The 19,606-nt window shown below is 41.3% G+C and overlaps 1 protein-coding gene across 1 annotated transcript in view; it reads left to right on the top strand.

Moving 5' to 3' along the window:
- itpkcb (inositol-trisphosphate 3-kinase Cb) overlaps nucleotides 1–19,606 on the top strand; it is a 46,078-nt gene that overhangs the window by 16,400 nt on the left and 10,072 nt on the right. The gene's annotated exons all lie outside the window — the stretch shown is intronic.

Genomic DNA, 19,606 nt, shown 5'->3' with positions numbered 1-19,606 from the left:
TTATCTATGTATTTTATTAAGTGTACAATCGAGCCATTTACACATAGATCACCCCAGCGGTCACAGCCGTGCAGAAGCCGGGTTTACTGTCTTGCAGGGAGAGCCACACAAGCGACAAGAAATGTGTGGAAGGCGGCTAGCTCAGATCGTGATGTGATAAGTTCACAATGATTATTTCCATTAACTGTGTTTGTATAACAATCAATTAAGCTATATCCTCATTTATATAAACGGGTTAAAATGATTTTTTTTTTCATCTTATGGAGTACGTCTGCTCAGTCCTATGCAGTGCATGCATTGCTTGTGCTATTTAAAGTTTGTGCGAGTGTGCTGTTATTTTGGGGTATATTAGCAGCACCGTTCATGTAGAATAGAGGTCCTATGTACGGTTATAATTGACCATTTCCAGGGTCCCAACGTCACTGCTGTTTCTACGAAATAAGCACACGTATTCGAAAATAGCCAGTCGGTCACAAACTGCATTTAACACTCGCTGGAGAGCGCTTTCTCAACATGGGAAAAAAAAAACCAAACATGAACGCAGCACACTTGTATACTGGAGTGGTGTTTCTGAATGTGGGCAAGACTTTCAGACATACCAGGGAGAAACCTTCTCACGTTTATAATGCAGTTTGATTTCACAAAATACCATTCTGCATTATCGAATTTCCAAAGTACATCATTATTAATCTAATTCGGCTCTTTGCCGGTTGCGGGGTTTCGTCTGGCTTTGTACAGCTATGAAAAATATGTTTAAAAATATTCCATGTTTTAAGATAGAAATATTAAAAGAAACTTGGGTTCAGTGACAAATTTCAAAGACTTCTAGTTGGTGTTTAACTTGTTTTTGCATTTCTAAATGTAGGTAAGATTGTGTTTACAGATGCTTCTTGTCTGAAACATTTAATAATGAAGTAAAACTGTGATGCTTGTGATAGTTGTAAACATCAACGTGGAGTTGGCAATCACAAAGCAGACAAACCAGTGTTTCAGATTCTGGGAAAGTATCATACAACAATCCTGTGGTTATGAGTGGCTGCCAAATGTGGTGAAACCGTGTGAGAGAGAGCTGGTCAGACTGGGAGCGAAGATTGTTTATCACTGGGATTTTGTGTCAGGAATGCTAGGGTGGGAGTATGCCTCTTCTGGTGCTGCAGCGTTAGTTCTCATCCGGACCTGAAGCAGACCGGACTGGTAACACCACTCCCTCACAGCACAGCACTTTCAACAAGCCCAGGTCTAATAAATGCAGAGAGCAAGCTAGATTAATAAACTCCCAGTGAAACTCATGAGAAGAGTCGGGTCACTGCGTATGTCTAATGCAAGGGAAGGGGGTGTCCAGTCCTGGAGGTGATGGGGACCGTACTCTTACAGTTTTAATGAAACTTGGTCATGACATTCCTCCTAAAGTTTTTCATTTCACAATGTGGGAGATCCACTTGCATTTTGCCATTGTGCCCATGTGCTGTGCATGTAGGTTGTGATGCAGAGTAGTAATGTTGTATTGGCAGCTGGGCAGGGACTGTATGTTACTGACAAGCTTGTAGTTAAGACAGAAGTACTGCCTGCAATACTGGTTGCAAACTATCATGAAAGTCCTGTAATGCACTAAAACAGTCACTTTACTTGCCATGAATGGACCGTCCTGTCTTTCTGTACTTAATACACTCAATCTCTCTTCTTTCTTTCCATGATAGCTGTTTGGAGACACAGCCCTTATTTGTAGATGGTTTTAGGAATGCATTTCAAGCAATGTTTGTCTCCAGATCTGTTTAATTTTGTACAGTATTTATATTTTACAGTTGTGTTTTTCATTTGAATATTCAAACCCACAATGCTAATTGAATAGCTAAGAAGATCTGAATATTTGTTTCAGTTTTGAAAGGAATATTCAAACACAACCCATGTATGGAATAGTACGGTGTGTTATTTTCAATTTTTTTTTATTATTTTTTTTAGCCTACATATTTTAGATTTATTTTTCTATGATTGCGCAATCACATCGTTGTCATTCTGTTTCCGGAAATGGTAAATATAGATATGTAGATATAGATATATAGATAGATGGTTGTAATTGGCATTTTATCAGCCTTTTTCAAACATTCACATGGTTCTGTTGTTCTAATGCGTTTGCTCAGTCTTACTTGAAAGTATATAGTGTTAAGCCATGCCCTCCCGCCCCAGGTGATTTTGGAGCAGTGCGATTCGCCCGGTCGTGGACGACAGAGGATTGTGACACAAATAGGATATTGTTCTGTATCCTGTGTTAATTGCCTTTTTTGTGTTATCTGGATTGTTAGGGAAACTACATTTTAGCTTTTTATTTTAAATCGCAGGGGGGAGAAAAAAACAGATTTAATTGTTTTAACAGATTCTTTATTTATTGTAATGTACTAGCACCCCTAATCAACAGCAATATTTTCATATCTATCTTATTAAAATTGGACATTTTTCACTGGATTTTCACACTTCAGGTTAGCCCTGCTCACTCTTCATCTCATTCACGTAACTGGTTTATAACCGCAAGGTCTCTATAACGTGCCAGTGAGAAGTAGGTTAAAGGTTGCACTGGACACCGCTGTACACCAGTGGAATGATCGTAGCCAATTATAACTGTGCTCACAGAAAGCACCAACAAAGTAATCACACCAGCTGATTGTATGTCTTCAGTACACAGTGAATGAAACTACTTTGCTTAAGAATAGACAGACCCGCTGACAGAAGCAATTGCAACAGGCACGGTGACTTTTTGATATGATTGTATATTAACGTATATGAACGTGGTCACAAGCAGTGTTTGTTTGAGTAGTTGTCCCAGGCAGCACTAAATTAAATGCCCAGCTTCTGTTCAGTTGTGTCTGAAGGCTTGTGTGTGCGTCTCAGTGCGTCTGTTATTACCAGTCCATTTTTAGCAAATAGATTTCTGTTTGCACCTCTAGGTTAGCTCTATTAAAGACATGAACCCAGTCCTGGGTTTCAGACCTCCCCCTGTTTAGGTATTGAAAGGTGGCAGGAGTTAGAGCAGATTTAGCAGGGGCCTGATTGCTCAGTCACACTGGAATAAGTTTCTCCTGCGTCCGCAGGTTGACCGTCCGGAGTTGTTCATGCAGCTCTAAGGGAAGAAACACTATGTTTAATCGGGTCAAACTCCTAGCTATGGAATCATTTCAATAATATACTTGATTGGTGTTAGTTTGGAAAGCCGGGTCTGGACACGGGGCTAGTGGGAGTCTCTAACCCTGAATGTAAACTGAAGAGGGCTGTGTGGCTCACTTGGAGGAAGCCGCATCACACAGGGCTTTGTTGTCCCCATCCTGCGTGCCCCCTGGGCTGACGTGCTTCACAGACTGCTGTGCAATGGAACATATTCAGCAAAGCAAATACAGTGCTTAGTCATATGGCATCACGTTTATAAAAGAGATTATGAAATGTGTTCGTGTTCTTTGTGATATTCACTGCTGAGAACATTGCCTGTCATGCCCTTCCTCCTGTACTAAAAATACTTTAGAAAGTTATTGCACCAGGGGTTGAGGAAAAACTATGCTAGGGCAAAAAAAAAAAAAGTGAGAATTGAAAACAGTGACTAAAGTTTCCCTTGCTTCTGCTGATCACAGAGCAAGGGTGTGGACAAGGGGAGAGGATTGGATCACAGCAGCAGCATGAACTAGGAGAGGATTGGATCACAGCAGCAGCATGGACTAGGAGAGGATTGGATCACAGCAGCAGCATGGACTAGGAGAGGATTGGATCACAGCAGCAGCATGGACTAGGAGAGGATTGGATCACAGCAGCAGCATGGACTAGGAGAGGATTGGATCACAGCAGCATGGACTAGGAGAGGATTGGATCACAGCAGCAGCATGGACTAGGAGAGGATTGGATCACAGCAGCATGGACTAGGAGAGGACTGGATCACAACAGCAGCATGGACTAGGAGAGGATTGGATCACAGCAGCAGCATGGACTAGGAGAGGATTGGATCACAGCAGCATGGACTAGGAGAGGACTGGATCACAGCAGCAGCATGGACTAGGAGAGGACTGGATCACAGCAGCAGCATGGACTAGGAGAGGATTGGATCACAGCAGCCGATACCCCCAGTACCTCACAGATGAGAAGACATGGGAATGGATCCCTGAGCCTTGGCTTGCTTCAGGCAGTGCAAACATGTCATTGCGGGTGCTCTCTGACTTGCTAACTACCTGTCTGACCTGAGGGTGAAGAGCTTTGCATTCCTAGCTTCGCACTCTCCTCCCTCTCCCTCCCTGATGTGCCTCAGCCTTCTTCTCAGGCCCAGAGTGTCTTTGGAACCTGCACACCCCCCCCACCCCCTGAGAAATTCCGCTTACTGATGTGTAAATGAAAAGCCTTCAAAGGATCTTGACTGGGATTTTGCCCTGCAGGAGCCCATCGACCGTGCAGCATTAACGAATACATGCATGTATTTCTATCGTTTCACAGACCCCTGATTAGCACTAATGTTATACTAGCTAATGTTAGGTTGGTGCTAATTGGGGTTGAACTACCCCATTCTTTTCTAGTGAACTCTAGCTGTAAGGTAGCCCTGAAATGCAGAATGCTGTAATAATTCAGCTGGCTTCGCAGACCTGATTAGCGCTAATCCTGGAGTACCGAGTGCTACCTCTTGCACTCCTTTCCTTGAAAGACCTCTTGCGTAGTCACGTGATCTGTCTGATTTTTGGTGTTTTTTTTTTTTTTTTGGATGTCTCTTGCAGAGACTCTGTCTGTGCTTCACCAGGAATGAACTGAATGCGCAGAAATGTTGAGCTCGCTACACACAGGGAACAACCTTGCTGTGTGGACTTAGCAGGATAAACAAACCAGAAGGTAGAAGATGCCGACAAACCTGTTTAGCGATTTTCGCCGTGGGAAGATAAACCCTTTTTTAAAAAACAAACAAAAAAAAAAAAAACTAACTTGTAAGCATCTGAGGCTGTGATGTGAGCAAGACTGCTTTCTCTTTTGTCCTGAAACAATACCAGTTGTGAGCAGGGCAGCACGCACTCCCTGTGAAGCTGTTTCATTGCTGCTCTGGGAGGCCAGGCTCACTCATTCTCCTCTGTGTGTGAGGATGTGACAATCATTAAATCAATCATTTCCTAATATCCTTCCCACTGCTTCTTCTTTTTCCTGAAAGCTGGGTTTGGTGGGCCAATAAAGGCTGTGTCTTGGGAACTGGTTCTTCAAATTTGACCAAACTTGGGTATTTGTTACAAGAAGGGCCATGCTGCGAGTGTACTTCTGTGTGTCTGTCATCATTAGCTGTTTTACAAGGACCACTCCTCAAACTGTGAAGCAGTATACCTCTTCTGTTCTTTGATAAGTCAAACACTACAATTGTATTTAATCAAAATGTGCAAAACTAATCTGAGAAACTGAGCCCATGCTACAGTATAAGCAAACAAACAAAAAGTGAATAAAATACAATCATGTGTCCTGCTTCTAAAATTGCATATCTATGAAAAATGTGTAATGTTAAACCTATCATCTGTGTTTTGGCTTGCTCTAGTCTGAGTAGTTTTGAGCTTTTAACTCCCCCTTGTGTTATGGAAATGATGATGAAACTTTTGCCATATTTCAAATTTTTGACGAAGGTGTTGCAACATTCAAATGATAATATAGCACAGAGAGTTCTGGTAAAGCATAGGCAAGCATTGTAAAGCACAGAGAGGTCAGGTAAAGCATAGGGAAGCATTGTAAAGCACAGAGAGGTCTGGTAAAGCATAGGCAAGCATTGTAAAGCACAGAGGGGTATGCTAAAGCTTAGAGAAGCATTGTAAAGCACAGAGAGGTATGGTAAAGCATAGGGAAGCATTGTAAAGCACAGAGAGGATCCCAGTGATTCAGCATAAACAACAAAGCTAGGCAGCCCATTCCGTACCCTCGCCACTCTTTGTAAAAAAAAAAAAAAAAAAAAAAAAAAAAAGTGTCTGACCCTCTGTCAAGTCTGTCTCCACTTAATATAACTTTTTATCGTACAGCAACTGGGAGAGGTTGGGTTAATGGGGGCTGCATCTTGGCAACCAGTGGCCCTTTCATTTACAAGAACTTAATCGCCAAATTAAAAGCGAGTATTTTCTGCAGCGCTCTTAAAGATTCAAACAAAAGCCATGTTCCAGACCATGTCAGCTGTCTCCCAGTGACTTGCACTGACGTGAGACTGACTCACTGACTGACACACGGATGGAACTTCACATGATTGAAGCTCGTCTGGAGAGTTTCCATTGCATGTTTTTGTGAAGGCTGTGAAATACAAGGCAACTTTCGGACACCTTTTTTGCTGTAAGTGTTAATACTGGTATCCACGACACCACAGACGCTGAAAGACAAAACTAGCCTCGAGGTTGACTGTGTGATGGACAATACTGCTCAGGGCTTCTTGGCTTGCTAATGCGCCTTTGCTGGGGTTGCATTGAGATTGTCCAGTCCATGAATAGTACTCATTACCACGCAGAGATTCATCGATGTTTTTTTTTTAACTCAACATTAATTACCATGGCTTTTATTTTGCAAACCTCTATTAAACATTTGGAAATACTAAGAGAAACTTATCAACATTTATCAAAGTCTTTTTCAATTCTAGTTGAAACGTTTGTGATATCATTTTAAGTTTCATTTAGTAATTGCGTGTTTGATAGTTACAGAAGCTGACTGATAGATTTAATCTGGTGTTGGAGATTCACAACTGAAGTGTTATATTAATACTACATTCTTGTCTTCGGTTGTGTTTGAAGCTTTTGTACAGAGTTCTTGATTTTGAATAGCAGCGTTCAGTGCATCAGTTATTACCTTGCCCATGTTTAGGAAGCTGCTTGCATTATAATAATCGCTTGAATCATGGAACTTGTGGAACTCTGTTTGGCACAGACGTTTTGCAAGGTAATCCCTTCCTGTATACAGCAGTGTACAATCGCATACATGACATGATCTTTGTAACAGCAGGGAATTGAACTATTAAAAACTATATCTTGGGAACCGTGTGTCTGATTTTGCTGAAACGGTACTGACCCCTCCAATGCGTTCTTTATGTTCTAGTTCAGGGGGTATTTACAGTACTGATGCATCTAATAATGTTCAGAGGTGAGCGACAGTATTAAAGACTACAGCTAAAAACAGTGTAAGAAACAGAGACATGTAAAGCGCAGCACTTGCGTCAATGTATTTGTAATGCATTGCTAAAGGTCCTGACAGGGGAGATGTATGGCACATCTTCTAATTGTGCTCATTGCGTGTCTGCGATTCTAATTTGAGAAGATTCTGTTTTCACCGTCAATGAATTGCCGAACAAAATAAAAAACATAGATAGGCGTAAAAATATCACCAGACACGTGAAATGTCCCCTTCTTGCACGGGACAGAGCGATCTTTAACAGGAAGGTTTGTGATCTTTGATGCAGCTGGTGTCTTTTTGGTTGAAGACCTTTTAAAGAAATCGCGCAGCTCTATGCAGTGTGTGTTCAATCATTAACTGGAAGCAAACTGAACTAGCTGCCAGTTTCTTGAATGCAGTGTATATAAGTAATAAAACATATATAAATTTACACTACTTTCAAAAATGGGAATTTTCACAGGAACTGCATATTGCACAGCAATGGGTACATTTCACAGAGAGTACTGTAAAAAAAAAAAAAAAAAAGAAGTCTTGCATATAAGATGTTAGCAGGATAAATTTCTTGTCTTTCATCCTTGGGGGTCTGATTCTTGGGATATACAGTGTGGAGATTTCTGTTAATAGATGCTAGGTGGTGCGAAGGATTAATTCACTAGCCTCTGTGCTTTTTAGCGTCTCACGTTCAGACGTGAAATGTCCCCCAGAGGAGATTAGTATAATTGTATAATGGATTCCATACAAATCTTTGTCTAAGAAGCCCCAGAGAGTCCAGGCGTGGCAGACAGGCAGGGATGTTGAGGTCGGAGTGTAGAGGTGTGCTATCTCCCTCTTCTGTTTCTCTTTACCACTTCTTCCTCTCTTGTCTCATTCAGATCTTAGCTAAATTGCTGTCCTCACGTTTTCAGTTTGTGTAAACAAAAAGTCCCAGTCCAACTCGAACAGGGTGTAGTGTACTTAAGATGGCCAGTGTAACACTCACAGCTGCATGTGGGTGAGAAAATTTAATGGCATTTTTAAGTAATGTGCTGTAGTAGTAATGAATACCATGCGTAATATATAACCACATACTGCTGCAATTAGCAGCAGGAGCATGCATGTTGTGAATTGGTGGCAGTGTGTTTTGAGGGGGAGGGATGTAAACAAACTGGAGTATCAACAAGTTTTACTTGACTGCATGTAGGAAGTGCTGCAGCTGTGACCAGCAGGTTTGTTGCCTATGAAATCTAGAACTACCGTTGGCGTTATAAATAACAAATCCTTGGTAAGAAAAAAAAAAAAATTGAGTATTTCCCTAAGCTAGTTTTTCTAGAAGTTGAGAATTATTTTGTTTGTTTTCTCCTGTCTAGTTAAACTGACAGACAGAAACCACAAGAGCGGCGGTCCTAAGCATGTGTAATGGAAAATTCAGAAGAAGGTGGCTCTGTTGCTAGGCAACCGGGTGACGTTGCCTTAGTCTTGAGTTTTTCTGCTTTTTTTTTTTTTTTTTTTTTTTTTTTGCAAGTTTTTTTCAGTGAGCTGCTGCATTAGGGTAGGGAAGACGTTTTTTTTGCTATATCAGTTTGGGCTTCAGAACGTTTTCTTTTGAGATCCTTCAGTTGCAAAAAAAAAAAAAAAGCCTTGGGCAATAATGTACTTGAGTTGAATGGGGTTGCTTGTTGGCTCCAAGTGGATTCGTTTCCGATGCTAGGGGGCGAGGATGATGAGCTGGCAAGTCTGTCTTTCACAGCTGATTCCACCATGGTGAGCCTTTTACCTTCTGTCGTGAAATGTTTCTCTCAATTTGTGTGTTTATTTATCGAGCAGTACTGCCCAACACATTACAGGGAAGGTGAGAAGACTCCCATTGCATAGAAGTTTGATCCATTCCTGGTTTTACTAGGAGTCTAATATTCACCTGAGCATGTTACCTATACACTGGGGCTAGCCAAGCTCATAGTTAAATCTGGAGTGGGTGAAACACTCCGTCCATGATAAATACCGTTTCGTTAATCAACAGCCATTTGATACATGGCGATTTACTGTAGTGTTTAAAATGTATTCCATGCTGAAAGGCTGCTCTTTGAATTCCTGCACAGCAACAGAATGTATAGCTGACTGTATCCTGCAAAGCAAGCCAAAGCAGCAGTGATATCTTGAATTGGTAAGTGCTGCATTCCACTGCACAGAGCAGTGTTTCCTCGATGGGGAACCAGGGTTATTTTACTACTGGGTTTTTTTTAAATTTATTTTATTACTGTAATATGGTACCAATTCTGCCTGTTCCAAAATTATGCAATAAGTGTATGCATTGGTCGACCAGTTGAGACATGCCGCTGCAACTTGGATGTTCAATAAAAACATGCTGGATTTATTTTTAGGAATACTAAGAGAAGCTTAATCCAATGGCAAACATTTTCCACTGGAAGTTTTTTTCAGTGCCATCTGACATTTTGCATGTTCCCTATGCTGAGCTCTCTCGGTTTTAGTTGAAACCCCTGGGGGACATAGGCTTGCCCGTATGGTACTGCGACAGTCGTAGGGACGCCAGGTCAAGCAAACCCATGTTTCAGCGGGTGTCTTCATCAGTGTGCCAGGCTGGAAATCTACATGCAAAAGAGTAATGTTTGGTTTCACAGTGGCTAGTTACCATTAATCTTGGACTAACTTCTAGTAATTAAAGTAACATTTGGTAGCACAGGATTGGTGCTGTTCTGGGTCTGTGAAACCAGTCAATTTTTAAACACAAACTGTAACATGGTTGTTACTAGTTAGCCTGGGTTATCGATAATAATGTAAATGCATCAAACTAACTATACAGTTGCAAGCAAAGGTTTGTTCCTAATGCATGAGCACAGTATTGGAAAAAGTCCAGGAGAAAAAAAGTTCTCAGGAGAAAGACCGGATTTAAAAAAACTGCTAGGAAATAAACTGCCGCCTTGAAGTGTCCTTTGTATTGGTGCAGTACAAGCGTGAATGATTAGCTGTTTTGGAAGTATGACAAAGTTGCAAAAATGTGCCCTGAAATTCCTGCCCATGCACGGGTCAGGAACAGGATGGGAAATGTGGGCAGTTCAACGGTGTATAACGTCAGCACTGCGTCTTATCATTTAGCCAAGTTTTCAACTCCAGTAAACAAGCTTGCATGTGCTGAATTTGTTCCAAAAACGGCAGAGGGAAATTCCAGCTTCTGTACTGTATATCAAGAGAAAAAAAAAAAGCATTGCATTTCAGTAACTGTACTTTCTTGTACTGGGTTCCGTGTGCCAAAGCTGTTCTCAGCAGCCACTGTAATGTGGGATTGCCCCCCTGTGGATAGCGGCCAGGCAGAGCAGGCTTTCCAATTGCTTCTCCAAGTGCAGCCAACACAGTGATTCTAGAAGTAGTTGTTTATTACAATAGTGGTAAACATATCTGTTAATATGTCAAGAAATGAAGCCAAGCTTTCAGATTGCGTTGCACTTCCTTGGTCTCCTGGAGAGTGAAAATGTAACTTGAAGCTACTCTCTCTTTCAAACGTTAGAGGAGGGGAAGGGTGGCCTCGCTTATACAGACAAAACCTGAGGACACTTCCTTGTAGTATTAAATCCTGTATATTTCCAACATACTTTAGCACCAGCTTTCATCATCATGTTAAAACCTGTGCACCTGTGGGGTTTCGAACAGTAAATCTCCGCTGTGCGAGAGTCAGCGCACAGTCTCTGTTCCCCAGCCCTGAATAGCCAGTGAAGGAGGCTGGGAGGATCCCATCAGCACCAGGAGCCTGTCTGCTTTTGTTGTGGCTCCCCCCTTCCTGCTCTGAGAGCATTAGAGGGGCAGCGCTGCCATTGTGCCTCCTGCCCTGCCAGCTTATTGTCTGTGCATCTCCCTGGCTGTGGAGTCTGTACTAATGAGTGGAGAAGCACACTGCATTGCTGCTGACTTGGAGACATACTGCAACAGTTTGTTGTGCAGTAGAGCTCTTGTGACACATTTATGATACTAGAAGTATAGCCTGCTGGTACGGTGAGTAGTGCATTATATTTCTGTGTTTACTACTATGAATTGGGTGTAGCAAAGCTTACAGCTTAAAGGATTTACAGTAGACAGTATAGCTTGCTGCAGAATGATGTGCCTTGTGTTGCTTTACGGCTATGGACAGACGTTTTGCATCGCCCTTTACAATTAACTCATTTTGCTTCATAAAGTCAAATGAAACCTGCAATATATGTTACGTTAACATATGGAACTACATACTGCTTTGAAGTTTTCCATATACTTAACAACATTTTTAAAACGTGACATTTCGAAATCTAACATGAAATACTGGGCTACTATTATGGCTTCCGGTAGACCTTTTTGCGATATCATTGTCTTTTATGATTATGTTCACGTATATATTTTTTAAATGTCTCGGTCCTAAAATTCTAGGTGATGCAAAAGGTTTGGCCATAGCTGTGGATTAGGTAGAGATTAGGCCCCTTTTGATTTTGTGAGAATTTGAAGTTCGTTTGGCCATAGCTGTGGATTAGGTAGAGATTAGGCCCCTTTTGATTTTGTGAGAATTTGAAGTTCGTTTGGCCATAGCTGTGGATTAGGTAGAGATTAGGCCCCTTTTGATTTTGTGAGAATTTGAAGTTCGTTTGGCCATAGCTGTGGATTAGGTAGAGATTAGGCCCCTTTTGATTTTGTGAGAATTTGAAGTTCTATAAAGTTTATTATTATTTCTGTGATTTGGAGATGCTAAAGTTTTTACAGTACATCTGAACACATGTTTAAACAGAGCAGAAGCCCGGGTTTATCATACTTTTGTCAAAACAGGAAGCTTTATATTTTAATCTACTTGCAGTGACTTTTGGAAGTTAAAGTTCTTCTAAAAGAATTTTGTATTATTAATTTTAAGATAATGACTGTTCCTTTATAAAAGTTTCCCATAGTAAAAGCATAGGAAAGCATAGGTAATCACGGTAAAGCATGTTAAAAAAAATAAAAACATCGTAAACTATGTTGAATGCATAACCATGGAAAAACTATTATGATAAACTTTGTCTAAATGTTTACTATGTCTTTTGTGTAAGAAAATAGGATGCTAATGCATATTAAGCAAAAATGACTGAGATTTGTGTCCTGTCCTTTAAGCCCAATGGCTGCTTATTGCCTCTGTCATTCAGTTATATTGAAAAAGAAAACGTGCAGTGGAATATGGAGAAGCAGAGCAGTCTGGTCTCAGGTTTCCTGACTGTGTAATGGATGAAGTCTCTTCAGGGTTTCGCAATCCAGGTCAGACTAACATGACTAAGGCAATATCTTCTGTGCGCAGTCGTTAGTTCTGGGAATGCAGCTCATGGATACGTACTTTGTGACACAGGGTTTAAAGCTTGCATTTGGTATATTATTGAAATAATCCATGAATATTTCAGCAGTCAGGGATGACAGAGAGCAGAGTGTGGGGGTTAGCTAATGAGAGGACAAGGGTATTGAGACAGCTCGGGTTTCACGTAGTCTGCAACAGGCTGGGCAAAAATACTGCAGTATTACGACACTTAACAGGCTTGAGTGGGACTTTTATTGCTGGTATCTATCAAGGGTAAGCCTATGCCTTTAACGGTTTACTGTTAAAACTAGTTGAGGTCATTTTGTAAACGTTTAAAACTTGGATGCTGTTTAAACTCTAAACTATTAACACGCCTAAAGCAGGTAACTAGAGGCGCTGAACAAAACACTCCATCCTATAAAACAATGAAATGATGAAGAGATTTAAGATTTTGTGTTTACCTTGCAGTGCTTCTATCTAACAACATGCTTTCTTGCATGTTCCAATCACTATATATGTTACTAATGTTGAGTCTTGAACCACACCGATGGTATTGGAAGCATGTATTTTTATTTTAAACATCTGGTACTACAGTAGCGGAAAGAAACTTCTCAGTTTGCCTCGCTTGCTTTCTAAAAAGCAATGCTTACATCTGCAGTGGCACAGGTCACTTCAGCAGTGTCACAAAGCAAGGCCTGCAGAGAGGTGTATTTACCTTGTACCAGGTGTCCTGTTTTAAAATGCTTGTTGGAACAGATTTCTGTCAAAACTACACCTTTTGAAAATGGTATGGAATTAATTTGTTAGCTACAATCGCTGTTTATTAGAAGACTTGCCTCATTAATGCTGAGGAAGGCATTTGACAAACCTTGCATCTGCTTGACTGTTGCACATGCACAGATGGCTTTATGCATCAAGCCCTGGTCTTGCCATGCTGTGGCTGTGGCATGTATTCTTGAGAGCAGAGATCAGGGATGTCTGATCCTGCTTTACTGGTTGTGCAGCATCCCTGTCATCTTGGGGTTTTGTTATTTTTTCCACCTTGAAGCTCATCTCACAGCCTGTGGGTATACAGTGCTGTACCTCGCTGAGGAGTGCTGTGCAATGCTAGTCTGAGGTACAGCACTGTATACCCACACTGTGGAGTGCTGTGCAATGCTAGTCTGTGGGTGTACAGTGCTGTACCTCGCTGAGGAGTGCTGTGCAATGCTAGTCTGAGGTACAGCACTGTATACCCACACTGTGGAGTGCTGTGCAATGCTAGTCTGTGGGTGTACAGTGCTGTACCAGTGCAGTTCAGGCTGTCAGCAGGGCTTGACACAATGTTTTGAAAAATGTAGGTATAAATAGCTACCAACCCTTATCAATGCTGATTAGCTGCTAAACTGCATTTTTTGAATATTTCCTGTAGGTGATATTTATAGTTTGTGATGGCTACTGTCACAAGGAGGGCTAATCTGTCATTTTTTTTAATGGCGTTAAGATTGCTGACAGAAATGCATTGTCTTTCCCATATAAGGTATGGCTCCTTGAGATGGTCTTCATTGGCTTCTAGTATGGTGCGTAATAAGATGATCATTTAATAATGGAGCATTGTGTTAATTTAATAAGTTAAGAGAGTACGTATTCTCACAAATTATAAAGCACAATTAATTCAAGAGCCAGTTGGTGAAATACAACAAGCTATGTTGTGTGCTTTTAATCTTGTAACCCAGAACATGTGATACATTCCATCTATTACAATGCGATACATCATGTAGAGAACGTATCACTTTGCATTGATACCCAATGAATCGTTGCACCCTTATTGCCTATCCTGTGTGATATGGGACATTCTTCAGGTGGACATTTCTGTGAATGTCAAACATGCATGTAGGATGTGCTGAAGTACTTTTTCATGATCAAATTCAATGCCTTGACCTGTAAATATGTAACACGCAGTACTGCTCTCTTGTGTAAATACCAGATCTAGAAATGCATATTTAGCCAATGGGATTTTGGATATGGTGTCCTAATTACCCGGATTTTAGTGCTTAGTATTGTCCAACAATATTAACTCTGCCTACCGCAAGTTGTTCTCTGTATAATATACAGAGCTTTCACTACAAAAGCACTCCCTGTTTGCACTGTGTAGTTGTACTAAATGAGATATGGACACAATGAAATGGACAAGGTTTTATACAGTGCGGATTGAGCTGCTCTGTGAGTGTGTGTGTGTGTGTGTGTTTGTGTGTCAGCAGGTAAAACGGTTCTTTAAACGGGACTCTCCCAGCTCGACAGCTTGCTGCAGCCCTCCAGAAGAGAACTTCAAACTGTATTTTGCAGTAATTTTGCAGCATGCAGAAGCACTCCTGAAAAGAACAAAGCAGAGCTGCAGGCCGGGCAGGAGAGGGCTGCTTGTTATTCCTGGCCTGGGCTCTGATGTCACAGAGGGCTGCTGACAGCGATGACTGTGTGGAGCCCACTGACTGACTGGCACTCAACAGGGTCCACTCCTGCCACAGGGACATTGTGGAGGCTGTCTTACCTGCTGCACATGAGCAGGTCGCACTTTGCATTTTTCCTTGCGTATGGAGAACCACTTATTCAATTGATGAAACTTGGCATTAACATTGAGTTATTAAGATGGTCAGGTTAAGGGGACATATGCAAGAGTCTCTGTCTGCACATCTGGCCGCCTGTATGTTACATTTGTCTTGAGCACAAAAAGTTATTCCACATACTGTAAATTAATCATTGTGACATACCTTACCATGATACCAACACCCTCTTTGCAAAATCTTGGTCTTTAAATACCACTTATCCTGTTTTAAATATAATTCCACTTCTTATTTAACTAGTCTATGTATAATGTAAGGTTAGTTTTCTTAACAGTAAAATAGTCTGGACAAAGATTGTCGAAACTAACAAGGTATTTATTGTGAAAACAGCAGAGAGCAGATTGATACTGGATACTCATTCAGTGGCTCCAGCAGCCATGGCTTCAGAGTAGATGGTATTTCCGCCTGCAGCAGTCTGTGATCTTGCTTGATGCTGTTCTGAGCCCTCATGGCATCAGATGGCGTGTCTGAGCTGGCGTCAGTGTAGATGATTTTTGAGCAGTCACAGCAACATACAGAATATCAGCTTTACAATCATTTCAAGCCTGCGTGCAGAAAATCACGTAAGTTGCACCCAAAACCATTTTCCTCTGCCTCGGCTCTCTTAAAAAGAACCACGTTTTAAATCTGCTCCCTGCCTCCACTGTCTCCTCTCCTTCTCCTCACTATCTACTTTACAAGCTGAATGTCACATACCTCAACCGGTCATTACCCCCTTCTACACACACAGCCCAATGTTAGGGCCTGTGATGCGTTCCAGGGCATGTGCTGAATTCACGCTAACAAGCTGCTGTCAAAACAAGCCCAGAAACGTGTGGGAATGTGAACAAAGAAAGTGGGGGTTGAATCATTCTTATAATAATCTTTATATAGCGCCTTTCATAGTGGAGCACCTTCACAAAGCGCTTTACAAGATACGAGACTAGGGTGTGTGAACTATGCATCAGCTGCAGAGTCGCTCACAACAGCGTCTCTCCCCAAAGACGTTCTTCTACACGTTTGAATGTAGAGGTACTCTGAAATAACAATCCTAAGGCTTTATCCTCAGGTAGGCTTTATTCAAAATCACTATTGGCAAAAATGTTTTTATAAAAACAAGTAAACAACCAAATAGTTCACGTTCATTTGTGATTTAGTAACAGTATTGAGCGTGCTTTTCCTTTTTGAAAATAAGAGCCGGTATTAATTTGAAGTAAATTGGCCCTTCTTGTTTTAACTTGCACAGCGTTTTCTTTGAATTGCTGCGTTTTATTTTGGGTTTTTTTTTTTGTTCTTGTGAAGCACATTGAAGGAGTGTTTGAAAGGCGCTGTGTTGATCATGTATTATGGTCTGTTTAAGGATTTTATTAGCTTAGATGTTAAACATTATCCAAGTTTAACGCTTGGACCATTGACAAAAAATGTGCCTATTAAATAAATAAACATTTTCTAATCATAAAGCTTAAACACATGCATTTTAAACAGAATCTTACATCCCTAGTGTTTGCATCTCTCTGTTTCTGTCTAGTGTGTGTGTGTGTGTGAGAGTCTCTCTTCCTTTCTGTGTGTGTTGTGGTTTGCTGTCATTACTTCATGCTCTCAATAGAGCAGAACAAACCACAGGCAATGGAAAAACTGTGTCAGCGTACGGGGCAGGGAGGGGAGAGGTGCGGCTTGGCTCAGTGCAGTACCGCCTCATCATTACAGAAGCACGTCTATATTTCTAGAACGGATACACTAACCAGGGCATTTTAAAAAGGCATTTGCGTACATGTCTGTAGCACAGCGCTATCCAAAATCTCAGTACGTCTTGTTCAGTACCTGTCCTCCCGTGCAGAGAACGTGTGGCACAGCTGTAAGTTGAGAAACATTTTTATGTTGAATAGTAGTTTCTGTGTAAGGTTTTCCTCGTTTGTGATTTATAACCAGGTAATATGGTGTGTGTGTGGAGGGTGTCTGCTTAATAAAACAGAAAGCATTTTGCACAGAACCTGCAGGAGATGGCATATCTTATTTAGTTGCTAGTTTACTGTCACAGGACAATGTATTCAAACCGGGCTCACAATAGGAAGCCTGTGTATTAGAGGTGCACTCTGCACCCTGCATGAAGATCGTACAGGGAGCAGCATTGAGAACACTTTAGTATTCAAAGGCAAGAAGCAAAAATAAATATTGGACAGTTGGTGAATTGCATTAGATTCTGCCATTTCTCATCACAAAAATGGCAAGGAAAGCAGGGGATTCTGGGTAGCTAGCCAAATAGCGAACAGTGATTCTTCAGTGTTCAATGAATGGTTAGCTGAGGTTAGCAAAACTATCAATAATGGATGACTTGAATGAATTGTTGCATCTTTACTATGTATTCATAACCCAGGACTGGGTGTGGGGTGGATTAGTGCAGCACTGCTGGGAAGTATGTAACCATACTGTAGCCACACGATTCATCTTTCCAGAATCACGTTTTTTAATTTTTTTTTTTTTTTTTTTTTTTTTTTTTTACAATGTTATTTCAATTTGACGATTCCTAGGCAATGTCATCCATAACTTCAAAACTTGCAACCGGAATTCTGAAGTGAAACTAAGATCTCCTGGATAATAACGTCCCTTTCTTATGGGTTACCACCCATCATCCATGATCCTTCCTGACCTGCCCCGCCCTTTTTGGGAAGAGCTGTAAAAAGCAGGGCCAGGCTTTTTCAATTTCAGAGTTTTTATCCTTAACTTCAGACGGCCAAAAATATCCCTCTCCGATCTCTAGGGATCAAGGTACCTGAGTGTGTATCCTGTGTGGGGAAACAAACAGTGGCGCTCCTTATAGCGCCTGCGAGGAACAGCCCTTCCCGTCTGCCTCACAAGGACCAAAGAAACTCCAGTCCACTGCAGATGGGGGAGGTAAGGTGGTATAGACCTCCTTAAAGCGTGAGCAAACTCCCTCTGACCTCCAACATACTAGATGTGGCTGCTCTGTACATTGGTGCGGTTTGCTGTGAGGTTTATATTGCCCCAGGGTATTGATTCAACTGGAGGGCTGCTCCTGAAGTAATCTGCCTTTAAATTTGAATGCGTCTCATATCATGTTGAGGGTGGTTCACCAGCGTAACAGATTTATTGTTGTTTTTGTTTATCTTTTTAGTATTTCATTTTCATGAATGCAATGGTGATGTCCTTGTACAGTGTGTACCATAATGCAGGTCATGGTACAGTGGTGTACTATTGGTGTTGTGATCTCCAGTTAGTATGAGTTATTCTTATGTTTATCATTAATTAACATTTTAATATGTGAACAATTATTTAAAATAGAGAAACGGCCCACTGTACGGCATCTGTGCTATTGCCGCTGCTATTCCAAATACTGTAGTGCCATTCAGATTCTCAGCAGGTCTAGACGTACCACCTTAATATCTATAAAATGCACTATATCAAATATAAAAACAACCAAGTTAACCAAGACACATTTGAGACTAGCAGTTGGAGCAGAAATTAATGGAACCATTGCTCTTTTTACTGTATGCCTTCCAGCAATGGAGTACCATGGTTGTGCTCCCAGAGAGTTTCGTGAATGAGGTTTTGAACAAAAGTGATAGTCGAGGTCCTCGTTCTGTGGTGTTCCTCGGGGCAGTGACAGTCGAGGTCCTCGTTCTGTGGTGTTCCTCGGGGCAGTGACAGTCGAGATCCTTGCATGATTGTTCAATATCTTTGTGTTTCAAACTTTAGGGAGCTGATTTTTTTAAATTTGTGACGTTCTACTCTGTTTAGTTTCCTAAACGTTTAGTTTAGATTTAGCATGCTAAACAAATTACCATGTTTGTGACCAACCAAAAAAAATCATGAGGAGCCCTTCATTAGAGCGCTGTACATTTTTGCATGCTGTACTACGTTAATATAAATGAGACTACTTGTGTACAACATTGAAAGGATGGAATACATGTTGAATCAATAACCTTACACTGTACACATCCCACTGTGTAAATGCTATGTGTGTGTGCACCTCAATAACAATGCATTATACTGAAAACCAGTGAGTGAGGTTTCCTCAAGGAAGCTTTGCTATCTCCTCCTGCTCTGATTAGTCATCCTTCCACAGTAGGAGGCGCTGACTGGATTAGGAGCTGCCTGCCTCCCAGACAGCCAGTCAGCATCTCCTTTGTGTGTTCTCACTCGGCAGATCTAATCTCAGCTTGGCAGCGGCTGGGCGCACTTTGCCCTGATTGCTTTCTTGTGCTTCAGGGAGGAACATTGATGTCTGAGATTGAAGTGAATGTTTGTGCATGCACCTTCTTCTTCTAAGCAACACTCTTAATTTCTGTGTGTGAAACACTCCAGTTTGCAGCGTAGAGATCGGAGAGGCTTCTTTGGATTGGGGGTTCTTCAGATTTGGATTGCCAAGGGTGGTGTAGTCACTGTATTGCTGTGTCCAGTTTTGCTTAAGTAGGTAAGTGGTTTGTTTTGCTGTAGTGGCCTGACTGTACATTTGATCATTTGCACTTGTATTGGACAACAGTGATTCTTGTCATATGGTTAACTGAACGTTGTAATGAGAGTTTTGCTTTTCTGCAGAAAACACTTTGTTGTTTTTATTGAAATTTGAGTTTGGAAACAGCGGAGCAGGCGAATTTCTATTTTTAGT

The sequence above is a fragment of the Polyodon spathula genome, chromosome 40 (assembly GCF_017654505.1).
Source record: "Polyodon spathula isolate WHYD16114869_AA chromosome 40, ASM1765450v1, whole genome shotgun sequence".
Taxonomy (NCBI): domain Eukaryota; kingdom Metazoa; phylum Chordata; class Actinopteri; order Acipenseriformes; family Polyodontidae; genus Polyodon; species Polyodon spathula.
The sequence above is the reverse complement of the archived record's forward strand: the minus strand, read 5'-3'. Positions and strand labels throughout refer to the sequence as shown.